We start from the raw sequence: 18048 nt of genomic DNA, 5'->3' as shown, positions 1-18048 counted from the left end.
CATTGACAGATGTTCTCACTACAGGAGGGTTAGCGCTCCTTATATCAACAACACCTAATAATGGATAATTAGAGTGGCCAATGCTCCAATTAGCCTTCCCTGGACACTATAATTCGACTCACCACCACACCACACAAACTACTTCTTCCCTACAAAGCCAAATAAAGTGCAGTAACTACAAAAACTGATATCGAGTTTAAAAGTGTTTTAACTGGTCAGCCAAATGAGATATCGGCAAATAAGTGATACTACACTAATTGTATAAATATGTTCTTGAGGTAATTGTTTATCCCCAAAATCACGAAGGCTAATTTGGCCTTTGGGATACACCATTAGCACTTATAGCCAGCTATTCATTAATTAATTATTGTAGCCCCGTAACACTTGCCGTAGCACTTGCCCTAGCCGCGACGACCTTACAGGCGTATGCAAAGGCTCAACTTATGTAACGTAGACATAGCACCCTATAGTGTATAGGCATAGTTTCATTGTATAGATATTCCACTGTTAGGTTCTTAGCTTATGTATGATTCTTGGTGACTTTTTTCTTTTGTTCTTGCTTACTGTAACTCGCTCTGCTAAATGCCTAAATTGTAGCCTCTGCCGTGCCTTACAGTGAATTTTCTTGAGGCAAAAAATTACCCCATTACCCATGAACCGAAACTTAAGCCAGCAAACGTTAAATCGGATCGCATATTTAAGTCACCCGAAACATAAGCGACTAGCGACGCAGCCAAAATCAGCTGTACAAAACGCTCGTTTTGATTAGAATCGGGGCTATAAGCATCTGAAAAGGGTGAACAGACAAACAGTCAATGGGCGCGGCCATTTAGATTTTTGAGTCATGAATCGTATACATCGTGCTAGCATTCCTGAGCTAGCCAGATGTAGCCTTAGGGTCGGGGCCTATACATTAATCAATGAATCAATATAAAATGCCTTAAGACGTCTTAGTAGCCTAGTTAAGTCAGTGTGTCCAAAAACATAGTTACTGCACTTTGGCTTTGTAGGGCAGAATTGTAGGTGTGGTTATGTATATGAAGCCGTGGGTGGTACACATACAGTGTTGCTCAATTTTAATTTCAGGGAAAAGTAAGTGCATGTTTTATTTATGGCACCATAAAAAAAAACGGTTGCAGTCAATGTAAAGGAGATGGTGGCATGGGACAGAGGATGTCAGAGAAGTTGAGGACAAAATGTCAATGGATGACAGCTGAAGCAAATCCAAGAAGGGCTATTGACAAGGGAAACATGCAATCACTCACACACGCACGCACGCACGCACGCACCGCACGCACGCACCACACGCACACACACACAAAATACGACATGTTCTTGCTCTCACACTGATGAGACTCACTACAGACAGAGGTAAGGCTGCACGAAAGCGAGGCTCAACAATGAGGCATACTGTCTCTTACCCATTGACTTCATTTGACCATTGTTACAGATGGCCTGCTGTCTACTGTGTTTACAAACGTCACGATACAATAAAGCATGTCATATCATATCATGAAGGCAGGGGAACTCCAACGTTAATTATTGTGTCAGACTCCTGAAACCATTTTATTTGCATCATTTCAAGATAAGCTCGTACAGTACAGGAAATCATACAGGAAATTATTTCCAAAATGTGCTCTGACTGCTCTCCCTCCACAACGTCTTTCCTCTCAACGTGGGGGACCCATGGGGGGGTTCCAGGGCATGCTGCCCCCAGCTTAATAGTTAGGAACCAAAGGGACCCTTATGGGTCTATCTGACAAATGGAACCGAAGGGAGTTTGGACAGTCTATGGTTTGGACCCGTATCAGAGGTAAAAATAACATTGAGGATTATAGAGTGTATTGGGGTTCCACTCCCAGAGATAAAAGATTGAATCATATATGGCGGTCTGGACTAGTACAGCTGGAGGTCCTTGAAATCAAAAAGGTTGAGAAGAGCAGTGGGTCTAGCCTTATTATCTGAGCTCTCATTAGCTGACATGTTCTCCATGCCGCTCCTGGCAGAGACACCACTTCTCTGAGATCATGACTCAGATGGCTGCTCCCACTGCCTGAGGGGACCTTTGATGCTACTACCGTTTTTAACCTAAATCATATGCTTTTCCTACAGTTACAAATGCAATGCAATCTAGATGTTATTTTTTATTTTTACGGAGGGAAGCGTTTAAGTTTTGGATATAGCCATTTTACAGGGTAACGGATTGTACAGTATGTTCGTTTGCATTGCGTCGTCTTATAGCAGTGATTGTCACCCTTTTTTAATGTCAATGATCCCCAGTTTGATTGCATTAAGCCTGATACCCATTTGATACTTTTTGTTTTTTCCCCTCTGGGACCATAAATTCCACATTGATAATTTAACTCTGGGAGTGTACGTACAAATGGAACCAAATGGACATTTGGATCTCTACACACTGTCCATTTGTGTACTCTCTGTCCAATCAATAATCTAGCTGACCTATATCAAAGATTCCCTGGGATCTTTGCACCCCAAGTTGAGAACACGTGTCCTACTACAGGCAGTCTGCAGGGCATGCCCTTGGCTCTTAGGTTAGCAGAATCAGTGTCTTCTTTTAAAACGCATTTAAAAACACATCTGTATGCCAAGTGTTTTTCCTATATTGTTTTTAATTGTTTTATTGACCTGTTATTTTCTTCATATTTCATTGTTTCTGATGTTTTGATGTTTTGTTGTTTTGATGTTTTGATGATTACTGTTTTATAACCTGTCTGTAAAGCACTTTGTAACGTGTGTAATGTTTGGAAAGGATGCTATTCATTCATGTTCCTGAGCAGTTTCACTAAGATTAGATATTCTTTAAAGATGAGGTGCCGTTTTCCCCCCAAACTTTCATGTGTTTATGGGGAGACAGTACTTCATTAGACCCCTTGGTATGGTTGATACAGTATGTGCAATGATGTCTTCCCTTTGTATTTAGGGTTTCTTCCTGGAGTCTGAAACCTTGACAGTCAAACGTGCCAATGAAAAAACAGCGATATAGTGACATCACACTATCATCCCATCCCCTAACCCCTCCCCCTTTATCATACAACAGCTGTAGGCGTGGCTTCAGTTCAGGTGGATCACCACTCATCACCACCCACCAGGCAAACCATGCATACTTAATGAACTGGTGGGCACGTCCACATTAAAACGATATTTCACACAAACAGACAAAGCTGTTAGAGATGCTCCGATAATTGGCCACCGATCTGTGATCGGCCGTATCGGCCAATATTCACTCCGATCGGTGATTTACCCTTTCTGGAGAAACCGATCTTTTACACCATTTAAGTGGTATAAAATGTCAGATATATAAAAGTATAATATCATTTTCCCCTTCCTCCCCACACACAGGAATAGTTTTGACGTGGGTTTTCATGAATCAGTCCCAAAAAACCTGATCTGAACATCCCTTAAAGCTGGGCATATAAGGGGCTAGCGCCCATCAAAGAAAGAACATGATCCCCATCCATAGTTAAGAGAAGTGTCTGCATCTTGGTATACAGTGCAATCCTCAGTGTTAATGTATCCATGTGCAACTCCATATATCTACATGTGCCATTCCAACTCCATGTATCTACATGTGCCATTCCAACTCCATGTATCTACATGTGCCATTCCAACTCCATGTATCTACATGTGCCATTCCAACTCCATGTATCTACATGTGCCATTCCAACTCCATGTATCTACATGTGCCATTCCAACTCCATGTATCTACATGTGCCATTCCAACTCCCTGTATCTACATGTGCCATTCCAACTCCATGTATCTACATGTGCCATTCCAACTCCATGTATCTACATGTGCCATTCCAACTCCATGTATCTACATGTGCCATTCCAACTCCATGTATCTACATGTGCCATTCCAACTCCATGTATCTACATGTGCCATTCCAACTCCCTGTATCTACATGTGCCATTCCAACTCCCTGTATCTACATGTGCCATTCCAACTCCATGTATCTACATGTGCCATTCCAACTCCATGTATCTACATGTGCCATTCCAACTCCATGTATCTACATGTGCCATTCCAACTCCATGTATCTACATGTGCCATTCCAACTCCATGTATCTACATGTGCCATTCCAACTCCCTGTATCTACATGTGCCATTCCAACTCCCTGTATCTACATGTGCCATTCCAACTCCATGTATCTACATGTGCCATTCCAACTCCATGTATCTACATGTGCCATTCCAACTCCATGTATCTATGTGCCATTCCAACTCTTCACGCTTTGCTGATCTTTTCCTGAAGGTTTTCTGAAAATGGTTTTATTCACCGATTCCTTGCTAATTCCACTGCTTGCTTTGCTACTGAAAATAAGTGTCCAGCAGAGGAACTCTAGAATGAACATATGACACCTTGGCAAATGTCCCCTTTCTCACTGAAAATGTTCTGTTTCTGACAATGTACTGACAATCTACTGAATTGCCAATGGCAGGACATGTGAAACAGCACAGAGATTGACAAAGAGACAAAGGCATTCATTGTTCATGATCTGCACTTATAGCCTCTGTCTGCACACACACAGCCAATATTTACCAACCACACTGGCACACACTGCTGTAATTACCTCATTAGAGAACACGAGAGGAAACTGAAATTTGAATGGAGCGAGAGACAAAGAGAGAAAGACCGACAGATAGACACACACAGACAGACAGATAGACACACACAGACATACAGATAGACACACACACAGACAGACAGATAGACACACACAGACAGACAAATAGACACACACACACAGACAGATAGACACACACACACAGACAGACAGATAGACACACACAGACAGACAGATAGACACACACACAGACAGACAGACGGGGTAAGGGAGAGAGGCAGGGAGAATTGAGCATGCACACGCGGTGGCACATTGGCTGCTGCATTGATGTAGCACCAGGGTTTCTGCTGATGACAGCAGTCCTGGGATGCTGAGAGAGAGAGAGAGAGAGAGAGAGAGAGCTGAGCCTGGTCACTGGAGCTGAACCTGTCCCAGCCAGACACAGCTAATCAAACACTAAGGCTGACATAACCAATCTTAAAGCCAAAATAGATCCCAGGCTGAAACAAAGTATTGAAGTGTAGCCAGACAGAGGATCCATAGGCTCAGCCGTGATCTGAAATGTATAACATGTTTTGTGCTCGGTCTGCTGGACAGTATATCACTGGTTCAGTATATCAGTGGTTCTAAAACTTGTCAAGGACCTCCAAATATCTGAAATCATCTAAAAATATTTTGTGCCAAGGAGGACCCGCATACTGTACAAGATTAGTTCACATTGACTGCCACTGGCGGAGATCTACGTCATCTCAAATCAAAAGCTTGAGGGCGCTCTTTGCCAATGTATGAATAATGCTTTCGAGAGAAGACGTCATCCCAACATTTGTCACTCCATTCGCTTCAATGTTATCTCGGAATTCTTTGCCCAGATTGCCGATAACTAAAGAACGGAAGATCGCGTTGTATGGCACAGTTTTATGTGGTATGGCACAGCTTTCACCTTTATTTTATATTTGTATAGAGAGACAGACAGTAGGCTGACAGGAAATGGGGAGAGAGATGGGGGAGTGACATGCAGTGAAGGCCGTCGGGATCGGGAGTTGAACCCGCGGCACACTGCCAGACTCGGGCTACCGGCCAAGGTGCCTGGACCGCTGAGCCACGGCCCAGGCCGTGGTATGGCACAGTTAAGCAGCAGGAGTTAAACTATAAATCTGGTGTCCGTGAGCTCATATGTAGAGTTGGTGGCCGGCGCTCTGCCTTGCCTTGCGGAGATCTAGGGGTTTGATCAACATATGGAATGTCAGAACAGGTCAGCTCCATATATGGAGATCTAAGGGTTTGATGGTCAAGTTCAACATATGGAATGAATTCTGTATTGGCCATATATGGAGCGTGTCACGAGGCGTGACTGACTGACGGGAGATGCAAGTTTTCATAGTAAACAGCGACCTACAGTTGCAATTATATCAACATTACATATGGTAGGGAATCCTGTCTGGGCAGCTCCCCTGGGAACTTAGCAGAGCTCAAAACAGGAGAGATGCAGCAGCCCTGATTCCGTTGTCATGACGATGCCATATCTCTGGGAATCCGCTAAGGCTCCCCACTAAGATCCCCCCGACCCCTGCCTTAGTCAACGGTGGAGAAAGGTCAACATCGGAACGGGAGAGGGACTGTGCAGGCCTGCTGCATGCTGATGGGTTTTAACGCACCATCACGTGTTTCACACATTTCTGAAGAAATGCGGAAAACTGCACACACGCACACAGACACACACACACACAAACACACACAGCAAATTCAGCAGCTGAAGAGATAGATAGAGGGATGAAGTCATGCATGTATGGATGGATGAAGCGATAAAAACATGGGGAGGGAAGAGCGAATCAACAGACTGATCCCAATCCCATCCAGTGAAGGGAAGGTTCCTCTCATCTCTGTGGATAAGGAGAGATGAGACGGCAACATATAGCCTATGTAATAAATACTCTTCTCTTTTGTAACCTATAAAACCACTGTCTTTCTCCTGGCTCACTTTGAGCAAGACTTAACAACCTGAGGATTAATGGTAGAGAGAGACAGAGGGACAGAGAGGGAAAAGACGATTGATGACAAACACTTTCTTTGAAAGGAGGGATAGACGCAATCTAAGATAGAGGGATGAGTTATGGTTGAAGGGAGCATAAATGAAGAGTCTTGGTCCTCAATCCCCCTCACTGTACTGTAGTTACCTGCTTCGTCTCAACCAGGGCAGGAATCATTGTGCGTGCGTGCGTGCGTGCGTGCGTGCGTGCGTGCGTGCGTGCGTGCGTGCGTGCATGCGTGCGTGTTCATGCACGCAAATGCATGCATGGCTGTGTGTGTATGTGTGTGTTTGTGTGTAGATGTGAGGAGAGAGAGGGAAACATTTAGAGAAAATCAGAAAGAGACAGCTAAGGGGAAACAAAGTCTGATATCAAAATCATGCCCCTAGATCACGTCACACATGGGCAACAAACGGTCCGAGGGCCCTTTGACAATTTCAATCTGGCTCTCGGAAGTCCTCAAAGAAAAACAAAATGTACCCTCCAAAAATCTATATCTAAAAAGACAGCATTTTAATACATTTCAGGGAAATTAATTCAACTAGACTCCAATGTACTATTTGGATACATACCTACATTCCATATTCCATCCATATGTTAAATGTTTCTTTCACCCGGAGAAGACATTTTGTGGCCGCGATCGTCGGTTCTTTGGTTATGGGCAGTTGAATAAAGCTTGTTTTGACATGGGGCACAATCTGGGAAAGGAATTCGAGATAAAGGCATTTGAACTGCAAGCAGACGGGCTCGGCCATCTTGTTGGTATCCGGAGAACTCACCAGTTTACCAACTCGCCGCGATTTAGTGCATTTTAGTTTTTCATTTAAATTGCATTGAATTGAGAGAGAGAGGATAGTTGTTTAGCATTAACACTAGAGAAAGTAGGAATGTTTATACACCAAAGTACCGAAACAATGTAATTCATTAGTAAACAATATCCTGAAATGGTAGGCCTACTTATCATACCTTTTTATCATTATCTAGCTGACTTGATTTAATTGAACAAAATAATTTCATCACTTTGGAAAATTACTATAACATCTGTGAGTTTGACAATATACTACACTGATGAAGACAGTATGTTAGTATAACGATGAAGACATCGATGAAGAATCTTCGCTGCGGCGACTTGGTAAACTGGTGAGTTCTCCGGTATCAATCTTGTTTCCCGGGTCATTGCCTGTTTACTAGGGGTGCTCCGATCTAACCTGCTAAAGCTAACCTGGCAACCCGCGGTCATTATACGATGTTTTCATATAACCAGTTGCTTGGAAAGTGCTAACCTGGCAACCTGCGGTTAGTTTCACATTAAAGCCGTGCTGCTGCTCAGGCTGAACAGTTGTTCAACAACGTCGATGTATGTTTTTAGTGAGGTGAAACTGAAACGCACACAAAAGCCAACGGAAAGATGCAAGTTGGAATGTCATCTGTGTGGAGCATGTTCCATGGACATTATCTGCAAGTATGAAGTCGGCGAAAATGTTCTCTGTCTGTGTGCAACACAGAGGAGAACGCATGCCATGCAGCTCGGATTACTCTGTTGGGGCGGGGGACGAGCAGCCGATGCTAGAGTGCCACATTATTTTGGTTGTAAACGTCGCAGCTTTTAAAAAAAATAAAATATCAATTTGGCTACTGACGATTGAGTCATTAGGAGCTAGAATCGACCGATTTAAATCGGCCACCGATTGATCGGAATAACTCTGTTTTCTGACCGCATAGCAACCCGGAGCTAATCCTATGTACCACCAGGACCTAACTTAAACCACTGAAAAGACCATAGAACGTACATTTACGTCTTCGGCACGGAAGCTCTGGATTTGAAAGGATGTAATTTTTGACAGCATCAATGCATTTATTTTGTGGTAAAGTCAATGTGATTTTTTAAAAGGAACATTTCTTCATGAGGGTATAGGTTTGACCTTGAACCTTGACAGACATCAGAACTTCAGTAGGCTACTCTAGTGGCAGGGAAAGAGAGATGGGAGAGAGGGGGTAGACAGTGACAGAGCTTTCTAAAAGGGACAGTTCTACTGCTTGATTCTGATTGGCTGAGTTTTGTTGCAAAATGGTTTATTTACTGCATTTGTAGTATAGGCTGAACACATTGTTCCTGTTGGGAACACATGCACCTCTGGCTATGCAAAGTTGCAAACCAGTTGCAAACCCTATGATGTCAGACTCAGTACTGTGACGTCATATTGACGCCATTAGGGATAGTCATACAGGGATAGAAAAGGGACACAGACAGAGAATATATAATCGGAGACAGAGAGACAGACACGCACACACTTAAGAGAGTTTTGGACGACCGACTTAAGTTGGTCGTCTCTGCAACACACCCTCGATACACTACAAGTTCGAAGTCGTTCAGCAAGTATACATTAGGTGCTCAGCTTACGTGGAGGACAGACAGACTGACACCCACACAGTTTACGTGGGGGACAGACAGACTGACACCCACACAGTTTACGTGGGGGACAGACAGACTGACACCCACACAGTTTACGTGGGGGACAGACAGACTGACACCCACACAGTTTACGTGGGGGACAGACAGACTGACACCCACACAAACACAGACAGAGATTACGTGCATTTATAGATGTACAGGTATATAGATGAGCCCACACATAGAACACAACCACCATAGGTAGCAACCATAATGTCATCCAAATAAATGGTAAAATGGTGCATTTATATAGTGCTTTTACCTAACTCCCTTTACAATGTGCAAACTTACAGCGGGGTCAACACTTTAAGGCACTGTTCATCAGAAGCAGTTAGTGTTTTGCTAACACTACGTCCTGAGCCACTGCTGCCCCGAGATACTGTGTCCAATCAGCTTGCACCTGTGATGCACCGACTTGGGAGAGTTGGAGGTATAAATGTGCGAGCAGTGTGCTTAACGGAATGCGCTTCATAGCAATGCCCTTGTCCACGCAGAACTCCATTGTTATTGTGCTGTACCTTGCTGTGCTCAACCTGCTATTGTCTGTAGAGGCAGATATTTCTGCTTACTCGTTCGACAACATAAGTAGGAACTTTGGCGATATTCCCATGCTTTTCAGCGACCTTCTGCCCAGAGATGGGCTTAAGGGCTTCCTCATTGGTGCACAGCCAGAGAATGCATGTGAGCCCATTGCCCCACCCCCCTCCACCGGCTTCATTGCCCTCATCAATAGCGCTGACTGCAACTTCTATATCAAAGTCCTCAATGCTCAGAATGCCGGGTACAAGGCCGCCATTGTTCACAATGTGAGCTCTGCGTCCAGTGGCTTAATCATCTCTGGTGATATGAAATGGATAAACATACGCATCCCGTCTGTGTTTGTGACCGAGGAGACTGCCAACTCTCTGAAACAGAACTATACTCATGACAAGGGCGGGTATGTTGTCCTCACGCCAGACGACTTAACACAAACCCTGTTATGGTTAGGGTTAACCATAATCCAAAACCTATTCGGGTTAGGGATAATCCCAACAGAGTTAGGGTTAAGATCTCTCTTTGTCTTGGGATTCTACCTCATCACGTTCATCTTCACTGCCAGAGTTGATCTTTGGGAGCTGTTGGCGGACCGTCGCCGCCGGGCCCGGAGAAAAAGGGACCTGCCGAAGAGACTATTATTCCACGATTACAGGACAGGAGAACCGTACGATGTGTGCTCCATCTGCCTCGGAGAGTACAAGGACAGAGACAAGCTTGGGATCCTGCCCTGCTCCCATGCCTACCACCGTGGGTGTGTGGACACATGGCTGGCCAACATGCAGACCTGTCCCTTGTGCAGGCAGAACGTCAACCAGGAGATGGAACCAGGGGGGAGATTTACTTAGTAGGTTGACCAAACCATGCATCGTCCCCTTTTACCTCCCGGATTCATAAATTCCTTCAAATGTCCATGGTTTTGTGCCTGTATCTGTGCATTATAGTCACATACCAAAAGCATACGTATTTAACACATTGCCAGGTATTAATTCAGTATTCCGCCATCGCCAATATTTTTCCAGTGCTTTTACCTTTGTCGACCCACAGGACCCGCAAAGTGAACAAAGGCTGTCTGGAGGTAGCGTGGCGCAGCCACACTTCACCTGCCCCTATTGCATATGCATATGCCCCGAGGCGGATTCGTAGCCCAGCGCAGTGGTATATTAGTATCGCAACGCGAGGCTAGTCTGGAGGGGTGGACGGTCATATTTTCTTTCACCCAGGAAATACATTTTGTAAACGCAATCATCAGTTCTTTAGTTATGGGCTGTTGAATATAGCTTGTTTTGACCAAGAACGCAAAATGGTAAAAGAATCCAAGATAAATGTATTTTTTCTAAATCTGATAACGTGGAGACGAACAGCAGGTCAAATTTTCATTTCGGATTAATTTCTGTCTCCTAGCAGCCTAGTTATTCATACGTTGGCAAAGAGTGCCATCTATTGTAAACCACTGAAAAGACCATGTGACGTTGTTTGGAAACGCTCTTAAGTGGCATATTTCCACTCTACACCCCGAAACGTGAATTTTTCATAATACAGTGCTCAACTCTGCCCTGCATGCAGTCCCTTGCTCAGACCGAATTCTGATGTCGAAGTTGCTGAATTTGGTGATTGACCAATCAAAATCAAGCATTCAACCAAGCCGTGTAATAAAATACAGTACGTTTTTGAGGGGCGCTAGCCCCTCCTATATTCAGCTATAGTGTCGATTTTTGTCCTAACACACACATTAAATGTCATTGACAATGAATGGAGAATTTACTTCTGTAGACGAGCAAATCGGCTATTTTGTCCTAACACAAACATTAAATTCCCATTGTCAATGGAGAATTTACGTCATATGTGTCTGAGCAAATTGACATGTTACGTCATGATGATGTACGATGATAAGAGCGCCCCTCACTTCTCACGGGTGTGATTTTTGAGGGGCGCTATACCCTCCTATATACAGCTTTAATGTTTGTTTTTCAACGGTGCTCGTTTAAGAAAACGCCATAGACAATAAAGACAAATGGGTCTTAATGCTTCCAACACGAGCAGAATTATTAATGTTCTGTACAAAGAAAATATATGATGTGGAGACAATAAAGACTATTATTACTTGCGCAAGCAGAGCGTGCAAGTCATGTTTTCAGCTGGTGCGATGTTTGGGGCCAGCACACGTTATGACGTCATATGCGGTGTGTTTTTGTCATGCTACGAAGCATATGTCCCATGACGTGATGAAGATATGTACAAATGTCCCTTAGAATGCACGTGATATGATTATAAGTAATTACCATCATAATTTTTCAACACTAGTGCGTGCTCTGCTTGCGCACTAGTAGGCCATTTATGGCCTACTTGTGTGCAACAAGCAAGTAGGCACTCGACAGAGTGCAGTTCTAGTTATCATTATTATTGAAGATGGTAACAGTCCATTTGTTTAGTACAATATTTCGGGGGCATATTTAGAATGTGTGCAGGGTTGAGTACGTTGAATCTAGTTTGCATTAATACGATCTCTAATGGAGGATTTAGTTGACACAATGAAATAAAATGGCGATAGTATTCAGTGTGGGGCAGACAGCCTGTCACAGCCAGATTTGGGAGACCAGTAGCTTTGTTGTTTCAAGGAAGGCAGTAAAATGAGACTTTAGTGGTTATTCTAGTCTCAGATCGGTTCAAACACCGCTCCGACAGACCCGGAAGTATCTCTGGAGGGGGGCGCTTACGCCTGCACGGATAAAATACTGAATTGGTCTAGCGTTGCAGTAGACATGGTTCTTAATCCCTGTATGTTACTACTCTTATTTCATCTATCGATTGACATATTTCTATAAAATGGCATTTTTTTCATTTGTAGATTTTATAGATTTTGTTTTGTCTTATTGTTTGATTGGATCGCTTATATATTTTTCAGTTTATACCCACACACAGTGCTGAAAAAAATCACACCCGTGTGAAGAGAGTGGCGCTCTTATCATCATCATGATGTAAAATACACAGTATGACGTAAAATCGTTTGTGTAGGACAAAGTCTGTGCACATACACCAAAAGCTTTATTTTAAGTCCATCCATCCATCCAATAGAAAAATAATGATGAATGCCACTACCGGTATGTTCTTGGAGATGTTTGTTAAAGACACTTGTTTCATGAATGAGGACCAACATTGCATTCTCCGTTAGAGAAATGCACACCTCACGAGCTGTAATAAAACGAGGTAGAGGATTTACAGCAATCTTCTGATCTGTGCACTGTGCAATAAGCCATTATTGCTGCCGGCCCAGTAAATACCCTCGTCTGAAGACCACCCTTGACAACGTTCCACTATCGATACTCTGGTTTATGTGCACCCCCCAGGGTTTCCATGGTGATGGCAGAGCATCACAATGTGGATGTGGGAGGGGCTTGTGGTTGCAGCAGTGGATGGAGGTGGTGTGCGTGCGTGTGCGGGATTCTGAATTGGAATTATGCCGTTAAAGTGCTTGGTGCACTTCCACAGACTTCCACAAAACTGCTTGGCAAGAGCGCTCTACACTGATGGCACTGATTCATCTTTGTGCCGTGCTGGTTGAGAACACCTTCTGTATGCACGTAGACATAGACATAGTTGGAAAGAAGAGTACGGAATTATTATGTACACTTATGAACACACAAACGCACATATACAGTACATTACCGAACATGCAAGTGAAGCCGACACACACGGCTTACACGTCTCCTTGGCTTCTTTTGTTGTCAGTTCAGCAGCACATGTGGTTATTACAGGAACCATTTGTCTCTGGCACTTTGCTTTATCCCTCTCCTCCCCCACTGGAGAGCAGACAGGTTTTATAGCCTGTAGTCCCAAGGGAATACCCCCCCCTCTCTCCCTTCTCTCTTTTCTTTGTCCTCCATCTTTTTCCTCACTCTATTTCTTTTACTGTCCGCTTTCCCTCTCTCTTTCACCATTTCTGTTTCTCTCTTCTTCTCTCACCACTCTCTCCATCCATTTCTTCCTCCCCCTGCATGACTCTTTCACTCATCTCTCTCCATCCTCTGTTTCTCACACCTGCTCTCTCTCTCTCCTGCTTCCGTTTCTCAAACACCTTCACTTTGAGTACACTTACAAACCCATGCATTCCAGGACGCAGCGACAGCACGTAGAACAAAGCGATAGGCGAGCAGACACAGAGCAGTGTGTGTGTGTGTGTGTGTGTGTGTGTGTGTGTGTGTGTGTGTGTGTGTGTGTGTGTGTGTGTGTGTGTGTGTGTGTGTGAAACAATGATTAATGGCTTTCCAGTGTTGGCACATGACATAATTAGATTTACAGCAGGCTTTACATTCATTTGCGGTGATCCTGGCGATATAGGACTGTGTGTGTGTAGTGTGGCCGCAATTAATCTTGAATAACATCAGGCTCTTCGTATGCTTTCGTAGAACTAGTGTGTGTGTGTGTGTGTGTGTGTGTGTGTGTGTGTGTGTGTGTGTGTGTGTGTGTGTGTGTGTGTGTGTGTGTGTGTGCACGCGTGAATTGTGACCATGTGATACAGAACAGCAGCTACCCACCTTGGTGGTGCTAATTTATTCAGTGTGTTAACACGTTCCAAAATAACCCATGGTGTGCCCCCCCTGTGCGAGCGTGTGCGTGTGTGTGTGTGTGTGTGTGTGTGTGCGCGTGCATGCATGCATCTTTCTGTCTCTATTAAAAGCAGAGCGGAATTCCTTTCTCCTTGTATTTGGTATTTTTATTCACATGCTCAGAATGTGCCGGCCCGGCAAGCAGGATGAAGCTTAGAGGTGGAATGAAACGTCCATTGAGAAATGACAGTAAGCCAGGCTTGGCCTGGTCTCTCCTCCTCCCAGCTCACAGTCCACAAAGAAAACACAACACAAGCATTCAAACGCTGCATCATTTCACAATGGAAACAATTATAGGCTGCCTTTAAATAGCATATTGTAACCGACGATTCAACACTTGATTGTGTGTGTGTGTGTGTGTGTGTCTGTGTGTGTGTGTGTGTGTGTGTGTGTGTGTGTGTGTGTGTGTGTGGGGGGGGGGGGGGGTTATGATGCATGCATGCTTGCCGTGTGCGTCCAAGTGCGTGCATGTCAATGTGTGTAGAGTATGTGCACTGGTGTGTGCGCATGCGTGCGTGTGAAACAGGTTATAACCTGATATGCACGCTAAAAGGATTATCATCTCACAGCAAAGTGTGGCAGAAATGGGATTTATCCACAAAACGCCCCCAGCCTCTTAGTTATGAGGCCATCCCTCAAAGAAGGCTTCACAACAAAACACCTTAGTTATGAGGCCATCCCTCAAAGAAGGCTTCACAACAAAACACTGAAGCCGCTCAACAAATTCAGCTTTTATAGGAACTCCAACCAGTTGTCCTTGAGGGGGTTCCAGGAGGTTCCCCGCTAAAATGATCGGTTAGAAACCAAATGGACCCTTACAGGTCTATAAATGGAACGTTCTGGTCTGACACTTTTACTGTGTAGATTGGGGTCCCAAAGATTTTTTTAAAATCTAATCAAATAGGGATCCACGGCAGTGTGGCCTAATGAGAAGAATCACTGCTTGAAATCATAAAATGGCCTATTCTACACAAACAGATACTCTCGCTGTGAATAATTCCCATGGGGCAAAATAATCCTCGCCTCTCTCTGAACATTCTTTCATAGCTCCTTATTGCCTCTCTCTTAAATGTCTCTGGAGTCATTTTCCCTTTGTTCACCTTGGCAACACAGAGTTAATGAGAGCACGGGGCGAGGTCATCAATCCTATCATCTTTTGGGCTTATAGTTCAGACTATAGGCCCATATCTACTAGCCAAGCCATTTTCTTTCTCTCCACACACAAATGTGACACACACACCTAATGTGCCATAGTAAATGTTTTGCATCACTACATTAAAGCTGTATTACACCATTACACGCGCAAGCACGCACACACGCACACACGCGCGCACACGTGCACGCACGCACACACGCACACACACACACACACACACACACACACACACACACACACACACACACACACACACACACACACACACACACACACACACACACACACATACACACACACACACACACACACACACACACACACACACACACACACACAGTGTTGGACATTAATTCCATTCCATCCCTGGGGATTCATGCTGAACTGTGGAGGGAACTATAACAGGATTTTTACAGGTCTCAGGTCAGATAATTGCAGCATGGGACAGGTCATCCTCCACCGAATATGACAATCACATCAACTTCAATAAAAGATGATGATCTTCCTGCCATTACTTTAATGGATTACACAGGGAGCGCTGAAATGCTCCGAGAAACACAATATGGTGATAAAGACATTCATTAGGAGCTAAAAATAATAATGCACTCTCGTGTGTGTGTGTGGTGCCATGTGATCAAAAATACCTGCCATGCATGCATATAAATGTGCACACACACACACACACACACACACGCACACGCACACGCACACGCACACGCACACACACACACACACACACACACACACAGAAATACTATTGGCTACACTGCAGTAACTGCAGGGACAAAGGAACTGCCTCACGTGCACGCACATGCTCATGTATACGCACTGTTGTGGGTCATTCTCGCACATTATGACTTCAAAGTCAAACTCAATGCTGCTTTTGACCTCATCTCGGGAGCTATTGTATTCCTAAAGGTTAAATCACATGGTGCTTTGTTTTTATGTCTGTGTTTGCAGTGAATTGCAATAGTAACACACCCACAGGAATGTGGATATGTTTATGTGCGATGGGGTGGAGGAAACATCTGGGTGGGGGGGGGGGTGTCTGTCTGGCTTCTGATGATTTATAACACACAAAGCTTAATCTGGTGTATAAGAGGAACATTACCATGCTTACACACATACAGTACACTGCTGGTATGCAGACCACATACCATCCGTATGCTGGAAATAGCAGATCTATACAAGCTCGAAACACGTTGCATTGAGACACATTGTGAGCTTGCCCGGTGACATTGCACTGCCGCAAAAACAGAGGTGTGACGCTGGTTCCTGATTGATTTGTTACATGGAGGGAGAGAGAGAGAGAGAGAGAGAGAGAGAGAGAGAGAGAGAGAGAGAGAGAGAGAGAGAGAGAGAGAGAGAGAGAGAGAGAGATATGAGTTTGATGGATGGTATAGGGAGTGAATTATAACCATAGGGAAGGTAAATTATAACTGCAGGGAAGAAGAAGCAGTGGCTATGAGACTCAAATGGTCAGTAAAAACGTAATGGTCTGGTGTCCATGCATAGTAGACTTGTACAGGTCACGGAGAGAAACATAAGGCAGGGCCTGTCTGTCTGTCTGTCTGTCTGTCTGTCTGTCTGTCTGTCTGGAATGAAACCGTGGCATGTACTACTCATGGGGGAGGAGCTAATGAAGGAGTTGTACAAGAGAAAGGGTGTCCATCCATGCCGGTGTGCTGGTAGCACACTGCATTGTTATTAGCAGCATGCACCCCTCCACCCACCACCCACCCTCACTCCTGTCGCAGGGAACACGGTTAACTGTTTCAGGGCCGGCTGACAAAATGAGGTACAATGGGGACAAAGACACAGCAGAAGCGAGGCAAGGCTTGGCAAGGCGAGGAGAGGAAAATCTCTTATATCACAGCTAAAGCCAAGCTGTTCCAGACAAAGAATGCCATTGTGGGTACTACTATACACTGTAGTAGTTCTTTGTGCAGACCACATGGACGTGTGTGCATGCACGGTAGGCACAGACACACACAACTGGCGAGGTAAGGGAAGCCAGACAAAGAAGATGTAAATGAGAGTCAGAATGAATCCTTGAATCAGAAGGCAAGAGGTAGGAGACAAAACTGATTCATGCAGGCAGAGGGGAGCAGAAAGGACAGGAGAAGCTAGTTAGCTGCGTTATGCGTAAGTATGCGTATGCATGTGTTATCTGCAAAAGGCAGTGCCTTGGGGTATGGGGGTGGGGAGAGCTGGCATGGGTTCAGAGAGAGGTGAGAAACATAGGGAGAGAGATGGGTATTGGAAAGGTGAGGAGACATCCATAGAAAGACTATTTTGATTATCTGTCTAAATGAGTCTAGCATTGCCTGACTGTGCATAATGCTCTATAATGTTCTGTTGCGTTGTGGTCCTTTGTCCGTGTTCCACGTCTATGGTCCCATCAGCTAATGGTTCAGTGATGTTACTGCACCACATGCTAAAAGAAAAGTGTTTGGGATTCTGACTTCGAGGCCAGTATCTCCCAGGAGGCAAGATTTTGGTCTCTGGAGGGAAAAAGTGACGAGATGGACGTTTAGCATATGGAAGGGACTTTTTGATATGCAGTGATGGTGTGTGTTGGCGTCTGTGTGCGCAGGAAGGGTCCCCTCAGGGAAATTAAACATGAATACCACCTTCTTTAGGAATTCACACAGGCTGCTCATGTCTTGTGACAGATGACTCTCG

Source organism: Electrona antarctica (assembly GCF_951216825.1).
Source record: "Electrona antarctica genome assembly, chromosome: 8".
Taxonomy (NCBI): Eukaryota; Metazoa; Chordata; class Actinopteri; order Myctophiformes; family Myctophidae; genus Electrona; species Electrona antarctica.
The sequence above is the reverse complement of the archived record's forward strand: the minus strand, read 5'-3'. Positions refer to the sequence as shown.